The sequence below is a fragment of the Cavia porcellus genome, unplaced genomic scaffold, assembly GCF_034190915.1.
Source record: "Cavia porcellus strain 051 isolate PalLab524CR breed Dunkin Hartley unplaced genomic scaffold, mCavPor4.1 scaffold_9, whole genome shotgun sequence".
NCBI classification, from domain to species: Eukaryota; Metazoa; Chordata; class Mammalia; order Rodentia; family Caviidae; genus Cavia; species Cavia porcellus.
In genome coordinates this window covers 15204181-15221058 of record NW_026947492.1, presented here as the reverse complement: position 1 = coordinate 15221058, position 16878 = coordinate 15204181, and the positions used below count along the sequence as shown (strand labels likewise).

At 45.7% G+C, this 16878-nt stretch overlaps 1 protein-coding gene across 14 annotated transcripts in view; it reads right to left on the bottom strand.

Moving 5' to 3' along the window:
- Positions 1-16878, bottom strand: part of Gramd1b (GRAM domain containing 1B) — a 227975-nt gene that overhangs the window by 63712 nt on the left and 147385 nt on the right. The gene's annotated exons all lie outside the window — the stretch shown is intronic.

The following is a 16878-nucleotide window of genomic DNA, read 5'->3' as shown; positions in this document are numbered from 1 at the left end:
ATTAACTAGCATTATGCAGAGCTGCTCTAGAGATCTGGAGGTTTTTTCCATTTTTCCTTTTTTTTTTTTTAGTACTGGGGATTGAACTCACGACCTTGTGCTTACCAAGCAAGCACTTGAACCACTGAGCTAAATCCCCAGCCCAATCTGGAGGTTGATTTGGCTGGTTGTTTGTTTGTTGGGGGAGGGGTGCTAGGTTTTGTTTTCTGTGTTAGGAAATGAACCTGAGCCTTAGCACAGAGCTGTATTCCCAGGCCCAACTCATTTCCTGAGTTGCCTAGCATGATGGCTGCTGGTGGGTTCCTTTTTAGGAACTTTTAAGGAACTCAACTCCTTTTTAGGAACTTTCCTCCACCAGAAACTCACCAAAGAGCAAACTCCTTCCTTCACCTTGCTTTAGGACAGACCACTTGCAATGACTAGTCCACCAGAGGATAGAAAAACTTCCTTTATCTTGCTTTTGGATAACTTCGCAAAGCTATCTCAGCTTTGGAGCGTCCTATGCAATTGACCCGAAGCCTCTTTCAGGATCATCAGAACTTAACTGCTCTCTCTGCCCAGCCCCGGTCCCCTCATTCCTCCCATGCATGGTGGCACCGCACCTGGTGCAGGACACTCCTCCCAAAGGTACTTCCCAGTAAACCCCTAGTAGTAAATCTGTCTTTTGCAGGCTGTCTTTCCAGTCGAAGACAACCTAGTTAGCACTAAGAAGTGTGTGAGAATAAAATGAGACAGGACATACTGCTAAAACTTAGAGAAGGGTAAATCCGCGGTTCGGGGAATCCTGTACCACTTGGCACCTCTAGAGTTCTGGCCCTTTCTGACAGGCAGGTGACCGTGTAGAAGCCTCTACACCTCTGCCCACTTCGGGAAATTAGGGAAGACTAAGCCCTTTTCCAAATCACCTCTTTGCAGAGGTAGCTAACCTCTTCTTAATCCTGGATTAAGGTCTTAAACAGAGAGGCCCGCTTGCCTGGCGCCCCAGTTAAGATGCTGACATGTTGTGCTTAAGAATAGACCTTGAGTTCCTGTTGCCACCGGCCCAAGTCCTGAACCACGTTACCATCCCTTCCATCTTCCTCCACCCCAAGCCTGGTTTTCTTTTAAACTAGAGAGCGCCTGCAGCTTGGGTTCCAGCTTCCAAAGCTCCCACCACGAGGACCCCACTCTTACATTGCCCTGGGAGTTAATGAGGAAGACAGGGGAAGGGCCCTCTGCTCACACAATCCTGTATATGTGGGCGCACGTGCACACACATCCAAAAGTGGGGGTTCATGAGTTAGGAAAGAAGCCAAGTCAATGCAATGACCCTCTCCCAGTTAGGTACCCCAGCATATGCTGAAGAAGCTGTGGTTGCCTGCTGCACACCCCACAGCGAGCAGAAATCTCAGGTGGAAAGCAAAGCCCCAGAGCTCATGTGCACACATCCAGACCCAGTTCCTAGAGAACCCAGCCAGATTTTCTGGAATCCATTCGTGAGAAGCCATTTGTGCAGCTACTGAGAGGGCATCTATGGTTTTTCTTTCCATGCGATGACACAAACGGGGGCTCCTTGAAGCACTGTATGGTGTGCAACTTTCTGCAAACGTGTGTGGACTGCTGTAAGGTGTCTGATCCTGTTTAGGTTTACTGTAATGTTAACTGCCCCTATTTATCAGTATTTTTCTTCGTGTCCCTTTTTCCCATTCAAAACCAGCTGTGGCATTAGTCTGCTCAGTCTCCCTCCCCAAAGGCAGCATTTGGGCTGCTGGCTTTACTACCCCAAGACAGCATCCTCCAAGCTAGGCACACAATACATGTTTGTCTCTCAGTGAGGCTAATTTGAGCTGGAGTTACTGATATGACACAGGCCAAGACTTAGGGCATTTACCTAAGGGCACACCTTCATGGGTGTGGACATGTAGGTGACAGGTGTCTCGGGTTCCTTGTTTATTATTAGAAGGGATGGGTAAGGATGACTCCCTAAGCCACCTGCTCTACGATCATGCTTTTCCTCACACCTCTGCAGGCGGTGAGAGAAGCAAGGAATGAGGACTGGACAACCACAGAAAGCGGGCAGGGAAGAGCAGCACTGCCCACAGCGGCAGACTGGGCCAGCAACCCAGCCGAGTGCTGCACTGAGCCCGCTGTTCCTACCTCCTGTCTTCTGACCACATGGTCATCTCTAATACTTCTGCTCTTCCTGCCTCTCCAACAAGCAGTAAAATGCCGTGAGGGCGGCTGTGCTGGGTAGCTGGGAGGGACTCTTTTCCTAAATGCTAGGCCAATCTAACTCTTCTAACCAAGACCTGACAGGGTGGGTGTGGTGGCACTCTCCTGTAATCCAGGCTAGCATTTGGGAGGCTAGGGCAGGAAGATTACTGGAGTTCAGGAATTTGAAACCAACTGGGACAACGTAGCCCGACTCCATGTGAAAAAAAAATATTTTTTTTAAAGGAACAAAAGCAAACCAAATGGGGACTAGAGAAGGCAAAGTGGGGACAGTAAAGGTCTAAGGAACCATACGGACAGGTGGTAATCCCAGGACCCTGGATCCACCTACAGGCATGCGTTAGACAACTGGTTCTATTCCAATATTTTGGCATCATTGATAACACGGCATTAGCCACAATCAGGTTCCCTGCCCACAGCCCATGTGCTACTCATTAGTCAGCTGCGTACCCCCATCCCTGGAGCTGCCCTGATTCAAGGGTTAATGCAGGATAAGCCCCAAACCTTGGCAACAACCTTCTGGTACAGACCTAAAAGGAGGGCAAGGGTCTACTTTCCAGCAGGCAAAGACCACACAGCTCAGCCTGAACCCGAAGTATATTAAGGTTGTAAGAATGACTCATGCACTTGGTCTCATCCAGTAAAGCAAAAGAATAGATGTTAAACATCCCACCGCAGAAACTGCCGCGGGGAGAAAACATTAACTCCACAGGGTTCAGTGTAGCCAGCCACAGTGTTGCATACCTGTAATTCCAGCACTGAAGAGGGTCAGGCAAGAGGATCACTGTGAGTTCGAGCCAGCCTGGGCTACACTATGGGCTTAAGGCCAGCCTGAAGTGCAGAGTGGGACCCTGCCAAAAACCAAACAAACGAACAAAAACACTACCAGGTCCAGTGCTCCGAGAAGCAGAACAGAGTACAGCCGGAAACCCTTCCATGCGCAATGTTTAGATGGAAGGGGCTGCCTAAGATAAACAGGGTATCAAACATTTAAGAGGCATAGAGAAGAAAAAGCCAAAGGGAAGCAAAAATCATATGACATTTTTGTTTATGCAGAGGCAGGTTAACAGCATAATTGTGTTGGAAATAACAAGGACTGTTCTACACCAAATATTGCAGGAGGCCAGCAATATCCTCGCACCAGACCAGGTAACCTCTCCCAGACCCCCGACTCTGAGACTTCTGTGTGTACGGATGGTGCAGCGCATAGCACATGGCTTCTCCTGAGGCTCCATAACAGCAGTGAGCACCAGCACTTCTGATTTTTACTGAAGCTACCAAAGGCCTCCACCAACTTTTATTCTCCTGCTTCTCCAGTGAGGGTCAGGGTACTCCATCTATTGTCGTGGGCCAGAAATACATGTTCGCACTCATGGATGCCCATCACAGAAAGGCCTTTCAATCCCTTAGCCTGATTGCTACCCAAAGCTATTTTGTCCTCAGAGTTTCTCTAAAGGAGAAGGTGACTGAAGTAGGAGATGAACAAAAACCACGGTGTCTTCTTCCTTATCCTTGCAAAGAGTGGATCAATATCGTTAACTAATGGGGCAGCAGGAACTGTATCCCTCTCCCACTGCGGGTGGACAGAAGTGTCAATCAGTTAAGCTCCTGCTGCTGCCCATCAAGGTGCAGCTCAGAGCACTCAGTGGTTTCCAACCCCCCGCCGAGAACAGAAATGGCCCTTGCAGCTCAGTGGAAGCCTTGTAAAGCATGCTCAAGTGGGAGGGAGTCGATGCTAAGCAAACTCAGCCCACTGCTGGGTCCCTGTGTGCTGACATTTGTAATCAGGATGGAAAATATCCATGAGACATGTTTCAGAGGACTGGCTTGTTTTCTTCTGAACAGTTTAGCACTTGACCTCCCCTGCACCCTGACATTAGGATGTATACAATATAGACGGAGTATACCTTATGCAAAACGTTTGAGTCCACAGGGTTTTAGATTGCAGATTTTCTCAAATTTTGAAAAATTCCTACAGGATTGCATATAGTGAACTGCCTCGAGAAGGAGACCCAAATCTAACCATGAAAAGTATTTATGTGTCATGTAGATCTTAGGTGCGTAGCCCGATGGTAATTTTTTACAGTATTTATATCACACTTGTGTTTTGCTGGGACTCTGTAATATAAAGTCAGGTATGGAGTTATCCACTTGTGGTGTTATGTCAAAAAGTTTTGGATTTGGGGACAATTCAGGTTCTGGGTTTTCAGATTGCTAAACCTCTACTGTGAGCTGCATGTACAGAAGGAGAATTCTCCATAATGTACATGGACCAACTCCCCGCAAAACAAAACAAAAACGCAATCACTGTGTGTTATAAACATGTACTAATAAAAAATAAAAATTTAAAATGTAGAATTCTCTATTCACCCAGTGGGCTTTCCCTACCTTATTTCCCAGGACACACTAGCAGGGGAGGATCAGGTAGAGCCCAAACAGCAGGATTCTTCCAGATTGAGCAAGCACCTCCCGACCTCCTCCCAAATCACGCATGTCCATAAGCAGCTGGACAAATGTAACTACTGAGTACTGAGAACAAAAAGAAATTAGAGAGCACAGGATGAAAAAGAAGCCTTGGGCTGGATACCAGGCATAGGAAAATGTGGTCCTACAGGATCATTTTCAGAAAGGCAGTGGTTGAGCAAAACCAACAAGTTATACTAAAAATGTGGACACATGCTACAAGGCAGTGCCCAGTTTGGATCCACGGCACCCCAACAGTGACGCTCCCCACATACCCTTGCTTACACACACAGCTGTCCCCCACAGACACTTGCTGGCCTCCTTCCCTGAGGTCAGCCAGGCTGTGCACAGGGTTAAATTTAACTCAGGGGACTGAGCCGGGTGTGGATAGTAATTATAATACCTTATATTTATGTCTAGCTATTTCTGGCCTGCAGCTTGCTTTCCTTCAATTCTCCCTGAAGAGGTAAGTGAGCCCTACAGATGTGGCTTCCTGTCACAGTCTTTCCAATGCTACCAACATCACCAGGAGGTGGAAATCACACTGGGACCTTCTTCCGCCTTCTACAGACTAAGAGATGAAGAGGCTAAATGATACGGCCACCTTCCCAGCATGTCACAGGTTCAACTGAGATTGGCTTGGGTTCAGTGCCAGAATTGCTGGTCAGTGACTAAAGCAAATAAGGTTTCCCCAAATAGCTAGCTTCACTGGGGAACCTTGCCCTTAAAAGATTATTCAAATGATAATCTCCAACCTGAATGTTAGTCTGCCATAAAAAAGAATCACAGTTTCATGAAGACTTACACAGTACTCTATCAATGTGCCAATATGTCAGTTTTACTGTAAGTATCAAGTCCTTTAATCCTCATAACATTCTATACCTGGGTATTACCATTATCTTTACTTCACGGGTTGGAAAAACACAGGTACATGTTGATGGAGAAACTTACCCAAGAGCACACAGGTAGTGGCTGGTCAGCCAGAATTCAAGCCCCGTGGGCCATCTAGATTACCTGCTCCTACCCACCAAGGAGAGGCTACCTTGCTCTGATTCACAGGTACCAGGTAGGTATTCTAACTCCCTAAGTTCCCACAAGATTTTGATGGCTGGTTGGTGGTTCTCAGCTTTAGTGTGTTCACTGATCTTCAGATTCCTAAGGCAGAGCTCAGACTCTACAGTTTAACAGCATCTAAGGTAGTTCAAGCAGGTGGTGCCGGCCCTAGGCACTTGAAGAAGGGCTCTTGTGTCCTACACCTACGCGACTGCACTCACCTGAGGCAAGTACACAGCTGGCCGGACTGTCCCTGGAGTCCGCAGACACCATTCTTTACAACTACTTGGGGAGGGGAGCCACGGCCCGTGGCTGCCTGAGGGCCATTCGGTTCACTAGCTGGGGACAAGCCTGACTTCAGATGGCGGGGTGCGTGACCTCAGACAGCTCACCGTCCCTCTACACTTGACATGCTGCACATCAGTGGGTGACACAAGCTTGGAAACGGGAAAAGAAAAAGAGACTAGGCGGTCTGGGCCCCCGTCTTCCAGGAGCAGAACAATGGCCTCTTCAAGTCCCTGGCATCTGAACTGGCAGCCAGCCATCGGGAAAGAAAAGAGCTTGCTGTCCCTTTAAGGACGCCTTTCTCTCCACAAAGGTCAGCGATGCCAGCTCAGCCCATCCTGGAAGGCAGACCACTTGGGTAACACTGTCACTCTGGGGGCAAGTAGCGTGGCCCTCCTGTGCTTCTCGGAATGCTCTACCCAGGGAATCCAAAAGAAGCAGAGCTGAAGGGCAAGGTCAGAAAGACCTCTCTGCAGGGGGAGGGTCAGGGGACCAAAGGAAAACTAGCCAAGGAAGGAAAGCTCCAAGAGAAACACACAATCCCAACAGAAGAGCAAAGGGAGACTGATGGCGACCCTGCAGTCACAAAGAGAGGGGAGGAGGCTGTAGAAAGGAGGCTGGCAGAAGAGGGTCTGGGAGGGGCTCTGCTGGGAATCTGGTAGTGCAGTGAGGGCACGGCTTTCTATCCTGCAAATTAGGCTCAAATCCTGCTGCCGTAGGTGACCTTGAACACATTTTCTAATTTCCCATGAGCCTATCTTATAATATTCTATACCCAAAGCAATAAAAATATCTTTGGGTGCCAGGGATAAAGCTCAGCGGCACAGCATCTCACCTGGCAAGTGTGAGATTTTGAGTTTGATTTCTAGTACCAAAAAAAAAAAAATTCTTTCGGAACTATTATTACTCAGGTACCGGTATGGTCAGGTCACTGGCCACTCCACATCGGCTTTGTATGCAGCTCAGATGGCCAGTGCATGTCTTCAAGAGGCCTCACTCCCAGTACACCCCAGTGCTAGTAACCGGCTTCAGATAAGTGCTAAGAAGATATAAGGAGCTCATAAACTATGTGGCGTGCTGCAAACCATGAGAACTCTGAATAAACAACTCAAAATCAGTCCTCTACTGATCAGCACCAAGCAGGAATCAGCAGACCTTTTCAATAAAGGGCCAGAGAAAGAAGTATTTTTGGCTTTGCTGAGACCACACAATCTCTGTCCCAGCCACTAAACTCCATTGTCACAGGGTGACAGCAGCATGTACCAACAGGCAACATGTACATGAAAGAATGTGGCTGGGTCCCAAAATAAATGAACAAAAACAGGCAGTGAGCTTGCGAGTTTACTGAAGCCTGAAACCCAGGGCGGCACTAATGGAGGAAGTGGTGAGCCCTTGCGGAAGATGGGCTAGCAGACGTGGAGGCAGAGGCCCACTTGTCTCCCACCTTGGGGCGCCAAGCATTTCAGCCAACTACTTGGCTGCCAAGAACAGCTTCCGGCTAATAACGGCCAGCTGCGATGACTTCTTTTTGCTGCCCTCTTCGGCAATTTTGTTGAGTTTGCTTGGTCTCTTCCTTCAAAGTTCTCCTTCTCTTGTTCTTCAGCGACATTGGGAACCTCCAGGGATCAGGATGTCCTCCTTTGGTTGACTTCATGACGGTTGCCGAGCACCTTTCAAGATGCCCCCCACCTAAGCACTCTTCATGGTCAAGAAGTGTCCATCTCCCACCCTATTCTTTCCAAACCCCTGAAGATTTAGATCCTCAAGTCTCTATTTTTGAGACAAGGTATCACTAGATAGTTCAGGTTTAAACTCACTGAATGTGCAGTAGTCCCTCCTGCCTCAGCCTCCCAAGTGCTGGAATTACAGCCATGGACCACCACACTGGGCTAGATCTTTCAGGGCTAATGTTACTGGCTCTTGAAGAGCTACATCTTGCAGAGGACCCAAGTACACAGTTACTTACTCACTGGTTCATTTAAATAGAGTGCTATGATGTAGATCTTTAAAAACTGATTATGTTTCTGCCTTGTGTGGAGTTGGAGGGTTTGCAGAGGGGCTGTGGTGAGCAGAGTCCTCTCATATGTAGCTCTGAGAGGTATTTCTTTTCTGTTCCCTGCTGTCTTTCCATCTAGGAGCTCAAGGTCTAGAAAAATGCCTTTCTCACCTGTACCAACAATTTTCACCCAAATAATTTCTAAGCAGCACAAGGAGTAGAAAGAATAAGAAAAGCTATGAATGAGGAAGGCAAAAGAGGTAGGGAGAAAAAGTCACCATTTTAACAGGAAATATGCTTGCTTAACTCATTCTCTCTGCATAGAATGACCTCATCCCACAAATTCACCTTCTGGGTCCCAGCTCTCCTTCACGTCTCTAATTCCAGTGCATCCTCCTCAGGGAACAGTCTGCAATCATCTCAGAGCCCCACATCCTCAGCATCTCTCAGACAGTTCAATCCCTGCTGTGCTCCTTATTTATGAGAGGTCAGTGAGCGCCTATGCATTCTGTCCTAACCCTTGACTGTCACCTTCTTAAACCCACAGTGGGTCTTTTCCTTATTCCTCATTCCTCATGGAAACTTGTAATTGGTGAGTACTCTCCATAGACTGGGGCCGGGCAAAAGATCACTTCAGTGGAAGAGCAGATGCTATCTCCCAATATCCTCATGCTATCATTCACTCGTGCACTTATTCATTCAAATATGCACACATGGGACACTTGTGTTCTGTGCAGTGCTGTAGATTGTCATGTATTTCTCTTACAATCTCATTTAATTCTCCAGCCAACCTACTGAGATAGATATTATTATTGCCACACAGCAGATACACAAAAAGATGATTCTACAAGAGGTGATGGCAAACATCAACGATGCAGGGCATGATGGGTGTAATCCCAGCACTCAGAAGACTGAGGTAGGAGGACCATAGTACATCTTAGGCCAGCCAGGGTTAGATAGTGAATTGAAGGCTGGCCTGAACTGCATAATGAGAGCCTGTCTCAAAAAAAGAAAGAAATAACCAGTGATGAGGAGAAAGTGGTTGACCATATGATTGTGAAGAAAAAGAGGTATTTATATGTCACACTGATACCTGATATTAGGAAGGCAGACACAACTCTTATAAGACCGTTACTACAGTTTAATAAAAATAGTTACTGTTTATATCGAAGTGTAGTTAATATGATCACATTCACACCAACCAACCAACTTCCATGTGGCAAACACCTACCTGAAGTCACAAAATGAAACATCTGTGGGAAGATGCTTGCAACATGCACGGCCAAGGGTTAATTCTCTACAGTATTAATAGAGTTCTGAGCAATAAAAACAGCAAATGTATCAACAGGAAAGCACGCAAAAGACAACAAAAGGTAATTCACAGAAGAACTATAAACGGAAAAGGGGAAATTAAAATCATGTTGCCAATGATCAAAGAAATGGAAATTAATGCAACTCCGAGGTACCATTTTTGGAATATCAGATTGGCAAAGATAAAGAATGGTGACGCCAAACAGACAAGGACACAGGGAGAAAGCAACTCGCTGGTGGGTGTGCAAGTTGAAACAACTTTTCTCAAGGGCAATTTGGACAATGAATCTAAGCTTTCATCTGAAAAACAGATCACATTATTGAACTGAAAAATTAGAAATAACCTAAATAAATTATGAAGTTTTGGTATGTATTGTTAGAGAGATTAGATACTGTTAATTATCACAAAAATACTCTGAATTACAAGTATACCTAACTACCTATAATATGCAGAGCAAAAACAGATTGAAGGATCTAAACCAGTATTAATAGCAACTATCTCTGAGGAGTGGTATTATAGCTGATGTCATTTTGAATCTATTTTATAACTTCTCTACAATATCCACAGAGGATGCGTCACAAAAACAAATTATAACTACTGACAGCTTTTTCTTTGAAAGTCCTTCAACTCTGATTTTCAAAGCAGAAATACATGAAATAACACATAAAAGGTAGACTGCCATCTAACCCAAGACAATGAGATTATGGAAACACTAGCAAAATGCTCAGAGAAGGGGGGAGGACTAATCCCCACTCGGGGACGGGATAGGCCAGGGGAGAGGTTTCAAGCAGCTGGTAATAACACTCAATCTTGAAGGACAACTAAGATCTCCAGAGGCAGAGACAGAAGTATCATCAATGTCTCCCATGATATAAAAGGGTACCTGATACTCTTTGAGAAGACCAGCTGTATCAAGGGGCTGGAAGGCTGGAGGTTTATGGAAGAGTGGAAGGGACGGAGGAGTGGACAGGAGTGGAACTGAAATGGAAATGTGGACCAGGCTAAACTGTACAGAAAACTGTATTTTCTAGGCGACACTAGGGAGCCAAAATCAGGTTGTGAAGAAGGGCTGGAGTAAGACTTGTGTGACGGCTTAGAGAAACATGGATCCAAAAAGCAGATTAACTAGGAAAAAGCAACAAAATAGGCATGCACGCCATAACTTAAATGACGTTTTAAAATGTTACCCTAAGTGAAAGAAACTAGCAACAAAAGTCCACATACAGGATTCCACTCACAGGCAAGTCTGAAACAGGGTCGTGTAGAGACAGAAATGGCTGCCAAGGCCAGGCCAGGGTGCAGATGAGTGGGGGGCTGCTGGCTGTGGGATGTGGGGTTTCTTTAGAGTTGATAACACGTCCTACAGTTGACTGGCATGATAGTTGCCAACACCTCTGAATACTGAAAACCACTGGGTTGTGCTCTTCAAATGAACAAACGCAGTGGTAGATTGAACTTGATCAAAATAAAGCAGTTTGTCTTAAAGTAATCAGTCAGGTGGCTGTGGCAAAGTAGCCAGTAAGACACTAGCAGACTGTCAGTTAGGAGGACGGTGGCACAAGTCATGGAGAGGGGAGGAAGACAGATCAGAGCAGCGTTGCAAAGACAAAATTAACCTCACGGAAACCCAGGAAGAGCCAGTATAAACACTGGTGCAGATGCTTGCACTAGCTGATGACAGAGGATGGAAGAGGTTGATTGAAACGAATCCATTTTTAATGTGTGCAAAAAATATGAGAGTTTATCTCATCCCAGGAAGACAACAAAGAGAAGGGCATCAAATGCTACCTGTGGCTGGTTGGACCGTCACTATTTAGCAGTAATGACTTGCTCAAAATGTGGTCCTGATTTGTGTCTATAAATAAACTTAGAAGAATTTAGTCAGAGAAATATTGCCATGAGTGAGGAAAACGCTACAGCTACATGTGTGATACTCTCAGTGTTTTTAACAGGGCCTAGCACTTAACTGCTCTGAGTATAGATTTTTGTAAAAAGGAGCGCTACCATTACTGCTATAAATGTCACGGTTTATACAGAGACTGTTCAATAGCTAAATGGCAGTGGCCAGCTCCTAATACTAATGGGCCTCACAAAAATTTATTTTGCTTGTTTGTATCAGACCAAGCAAGAATGTAAGTAGAAACTCCTGGTCAGTGAAATCGGGGGATGAAATTCTATTGCATACGTGAGAGATAACAGAAGTAAAATAAGTGCATAAGGGAGAGGAAATTAATGTGCAGCAGCAAAGCCAATCAACTCCAAAAGCCAAATGGTCAGTTTCCAAAATTTGCATATCGAGGTTTGTCCACTAAAGCCTCAGAAAAATACAGGAGCTTTGTGTGCCATGTCATGGTGCCCCTGGTGTAAACTAGGACCATTCGGTAAGGATAAGAAGTTGAGGTCACTGCAGGGAAGTGATTATGAAACAAGAGGCTTCTCGTCTCAGGAGAAAGGGTCCAAAAAAAGATCTGAACTGAAAGATTAATCTATTTCCACTACAGCAGGAGAGATATCCGAGTCCCTCCAGTGGAATTTTCCTGTAAGATCCTACCCAAAAGGGGTTCCACTTCTGACTCCCACATGACAGCAACCACCCCTCTAGGGCAAGGACCGGGTCTTAGTTCTTATTCATCTCTTAACCCTGCTACCCAGACCACTGGGTGCTGCAGAAATGATGATTGCGTACAAAGGTGACTACCGGAATTAAAGAAAGGATAGAATATAGTAGAGACTTGGGGAAAAAATATGAAACATCTTTGGATTTGCTTCTTCGTTCATGTTTGTTTGAGAGAGGTTTATTACATAGCCCAGGCTGGCCTTGAACTCACGGTGATCCTCCTGAGTGCTGGGATTAAAAGTATGTGCCGCTGTATCAGCAGGATAATATTAAGTTCCTTACACTCCAAAGAAGTCTGTGGGAGTCCAAAGAGACCCATTCTGCTGCTATAATCTTGCCTATCATCTTAGAGATGAGGGCACGGGTACTTTGCCAAACTCACAGTCTTAGTGAGTAACAGAACAAGTTCTCACTTCCAGGCAAGTGGTCAAATGACCATGCTCATTTGGGACTAGATATGGAAGGGTTCCAGCAATGAAACCAGGACACAGGATTTGGGAGTTAGTTCACTTGAAAGAAAGGGTAAAGTTGGGTGACAGCAACCTTGTATCCAAAGATGGTCAGATGATAATTAGGGCTTCTCTGGATCCATAGTGGGCAGGAGGCACCACAGTGAAGTTTAAGTGTGTGAAAGGCAAGGACTGATCATATTTTGTTTGCACAATGCCAAAGATAAAACAATAAAGATCCTAATACTTCCAACATTTATAAGGCGGTTGCAATGTTCCTGTCTCCTTCCTACGTGTGCTACATGAATTGCCTCATTTAATCCAGATGACCCTTACGGATGAGAGTCAAGGCTTAGGAAAAGGAAGTAACCCACCATAGTTACACGACCATCAAGCAGCAGAAATATCTGTGGGTATGGCAGGGCCTGCGGAGGTTGCCATCCCTCAGAAAACGAGCTCTACTCTGTAAAGCAGCCTCGTAGGCCCACTGGACTAAAGTGTTGCCGGCCTCTCCAGATGGGAGTGTTTGGGGCCCCTCTCCAAAATGTAACCAGCTCTTACTTTCCAAAGATTTGCATTCCTCCTCAGGGCTGGTCCACCTGGCCTTTGCATATTGTTAGCAGTCTTGAAAAAGAATGCGTTCACAGGTCTGAGCAACATTCTGAGGCTTAACTGGATGGTGAAGAGGATGTTTGCTTTGCTTTCCAGCTGCATAGACTCTTGTCTAATCCTTTTGTATGATTTGCATGGTTGTATGCGCATGCGCTTGTGATACTGGGGACCAAACCCAGGGACACACCCATGCTTGGCAGGCACTTACCACTGAGCTCTGTCCCCAGCCCTCATTCATCCGCGTACCTGAAACATTTCACCCATTTTTAAAAATACCTCTAGACCCAGCCCTGAAGCACAGCTGCAAACTCAGGCATGCGGAGAGCTGTACCTCTGCATAAGAGTGAGTGTGTGGGGGAAATACATCTACTGATAAAGACAGCACCAGTGCCCAGAGAAATGGCTCTGCCTCCTTGGCAAACCCCATCTGAATTTTCATGCTGAAGGTTCCAGGCACAGCCAATCAAGACTCTGCACACTCAAGGAGAAAGAAGTATATAGGTTTTAAACAAGCTTTAATGCTCAGCTTCTTCCATTTCATCCCAGTTCTGCTATCATTTATTATGTGTTTTCGGACCCACTGAGAATCTGTTTCTATACTTATGAAACTGTTATAAATATCACCTTTCCAGTAAGACATGAAAGGGTTCTATTAGATTTTTTTTTTTTTAATCGGTACCAGGGATCGAACTCACGACTGTCTGCTTGCAAGGCAGGCGCTTATGCCGCTGAGCTAAATCCCCAGCTCCGATTTTTTTTTTTTTTTTTTTTTTTTGAAGGACAGCTAATAGTCCTTTTCTTTCCTCAATGCTGGGCTTTGAATCCCGGGCCTTGTCCATTCTAGGCCACCAATGAGCTACGTCCCCAGTCCTTTCCGAAGCTTTTTCACAAATGCCCTAGAACTACACATGTCTGTTCTTGCCTCGAGCATCGTGACCATGAGCTGGACAGTGTGTCTTCTGCCCTGTGGTTACACTGGGCCCGAGGGCTTCTCCTACTGTTTTAGACACACCCACCGCCTTTGCCATGCTTCTGCACTGTCCGTAAGTGAACCTTCTCTTTCTCTTTCCCACGGCTCTGTCCTGTCTTCCCCACCTCAGAGACCTTCTAATCTCTCATGAAGTCTTGGTGGCCTCCATACTCCAAGAACCTGCCCACACCCCATCCTCCCCACTCTTTTTGATTTCTTTTGTTAATGCTACTTCCTCTCTCTCTGCACCAGTACATCTTTGGTAACCACAACTCCATCAAACATGTTCAAAATCATCCTAGACTATTCCTCAACCTTTTCCTGGGTATTAGCCTTCTCTCTCCTCAAGCAATCATATGTTTCCAAACTGCTCTGCAACTATCTTAATATGAACTACAGAGCCAAGCTGCCAGCTCAAATACTTCTACGCTGTGTGACTTGAGCAGGTAACTTAGTCTCTCTGTCCTTAGTTTGCTCACCCATAAACGAATAGCGCATAGTTCAGAAAATTATTGGTGAGTTTATATGAAACATTTAAAATATACTTTTCATATTATAACCTATCATGTAAGTTTTAGTCCTTATGACTAATGTTCTTATATTCAATATTATTACTGTTAGAACAAGACTGTCAGCTAAATAGTATCCAGTAAAAATACATTATGATATTGTACCTGGGAACTCTCTATTTTTCTAAACTGTGCAGTTCCTAATTTTGTGTAACAGGGCAGATCATAAATGTTTTAGGTTTGGGCCTGGGATTTAGCTCAGCAGCGTAAGCGCCTGCCTGGCAAGCGCAAGGTTGTGAGTTCAATCTCCGGTACCAAAAATAAATAAATAAATGTTTTAGGTTTGTAAACACAGGTCTCTGACGTAACTACCTAACACTGTGTTGTAGTCTGGTGACACAAGCAATCGTGGACAATATATATAAACAGCCAGGTCTGTCTATGTCCAAATACAAATGGAATTTCACACAACTTTCACATGTTCTATTAGCCTTCTCTTGATTTTCTTCAACCAGTTAAAAGTGTACAGACACATTCTTGGTTTGCATGCCGCATAATAACTGGCAGTGAGCTGAACTTGGCCTGTGGGCTTCGCCACGCCCTTGTCTGAGGTCACATAAGATCCTCTGCGATATCTCAACTCAAGGCTTTTATCCTATGGTGCAGAAGAAGCGTGGTCCAACCCAGGCTCTCCATGCCCACACTTCCCACGACTGCAGCTCCAGCGGCATCGAAATAGTGCTGCTATTTTCAGTTCTCCCTTCTTTCTGTACTCAGACCCCACCCTTCACAGCCGTGCTGCACTCAGCCATAGCCAGGTGACATATTCTGGTCACTGAGTGCAAGGTACAATGAGGAGTCTTCCCTGCTGTCATCCCTCCTGTGGCAAGGATGGAGGAGGGGCCGTGAGACCCTGAAGCTTGGAGCAGAGCCCCCAGATGGAGGATGCTGATCTGGGGACTTTTCCAGAGCTCAAGGGGACCCAGAGAGATCAAAAACAACACTTAACATAGAGTGACGCTTCTGTGGAGTGGTCCTCCTGGCCCCACTTGCCCTGTTTAATCAAATCCAACACCTTTACACAAGCATAAACCAAAGAATAGCAGTAAAAGAACAATCAAACCTAGTAACACCTACCAATAACCAGTCTATTATATCCCTTCATCTTAACAGCTCAATGTGGGAACAATGGGCAACCCAGCAAGAGACCAGAGGTATTCCTTCGGTCTTGAAGTTGTTTCAACACAAACTTTAAATCATTTCTTCCAGCCATAGACCTGATGACAATAAATCTCATAATGACCAGGAGGAAAGTTTCAGCCAGCAGCACTGCCGAACCTTTGGTACTCATAATCTGATTTATCACAACCTCTGCCACCCACAAGCTCACATTCTAAGACAGTAAACTTCTTTTAAGGAACGAGGATGCCAACAATAACAAGCAACGCTAATAAGATTTACTGCTGTTTACTGAAACCAGGTGCCATGCCCAAGGTGGGAACATGGGGGACAGATGGGAAGAGTCTGTCCTTTTAAAAAAAACCAGTGGTGTCAGAAGATTTGATCATTGTCCTGAGATGTCCTGCTCACTCCAGGGATTTCAGGGTTTAGATGACCAGGACTTGGAGCCTGAACCCTGGAGAGACTCCCCCCCGCCATCGAAAAATAAAATAAATCTCACACTGTGCATGGGAGGGTGTGCCCGCTGTGCAGTGTTTGTTGATGAATATTTAATATTTTCAAATGAAGGTTCATTTCCTGTATCCCCTGCTGACTAAAGAAGGACACCAGCAGTACACATCACATGCCAACTGCTCCATCAGGGCTGTGGCCTTTTTCTAAACCATTAGGAAAAAGGAAGTTGCAAGATCGACTAATCTGCCCAGCACTGTCGTTTAATCCCAGCCTCAAAACCACTACCACCCAAGGCAAACAGAAATCACCTGCCAAAGTCACACAGCAGGCTCAAAAGTAGTGACAAGAGTCAAATTCAGGAGTCATCTCTCGAGGCCCTGGATGAGCCCCTGCAAACCACCTTTTGGTAAATATTTCAGAAGCTGGAGAGCCTGGAGCTACAGGGGATATGCAGGGCCCAGCTCCAGGGCTCTTTCCTTCTCGGGAGCAAACTCCTCGCAGGCAGAAAGCTGAAAGATAGACAGGATTTGGAGAAGGAACATAGCTCCATTCATTCACAGATTAGAACTGGGCTTGGTGACACATGCCTGTAATCCCAGGACTTGGGAGGCCGAGGCAGGAGGAATGCCACAAGTCTGAGGACAGTCTGGGCTACATGGTGAGCTCGAGGCCAGCCTGGGCCAAATGGTAAGCTCAAGGCCAGCCTGAAGTACACAGACCCTGTTTAAAAAAGAAAGAAAGAAAACAATAATATCTAGTGGATTTG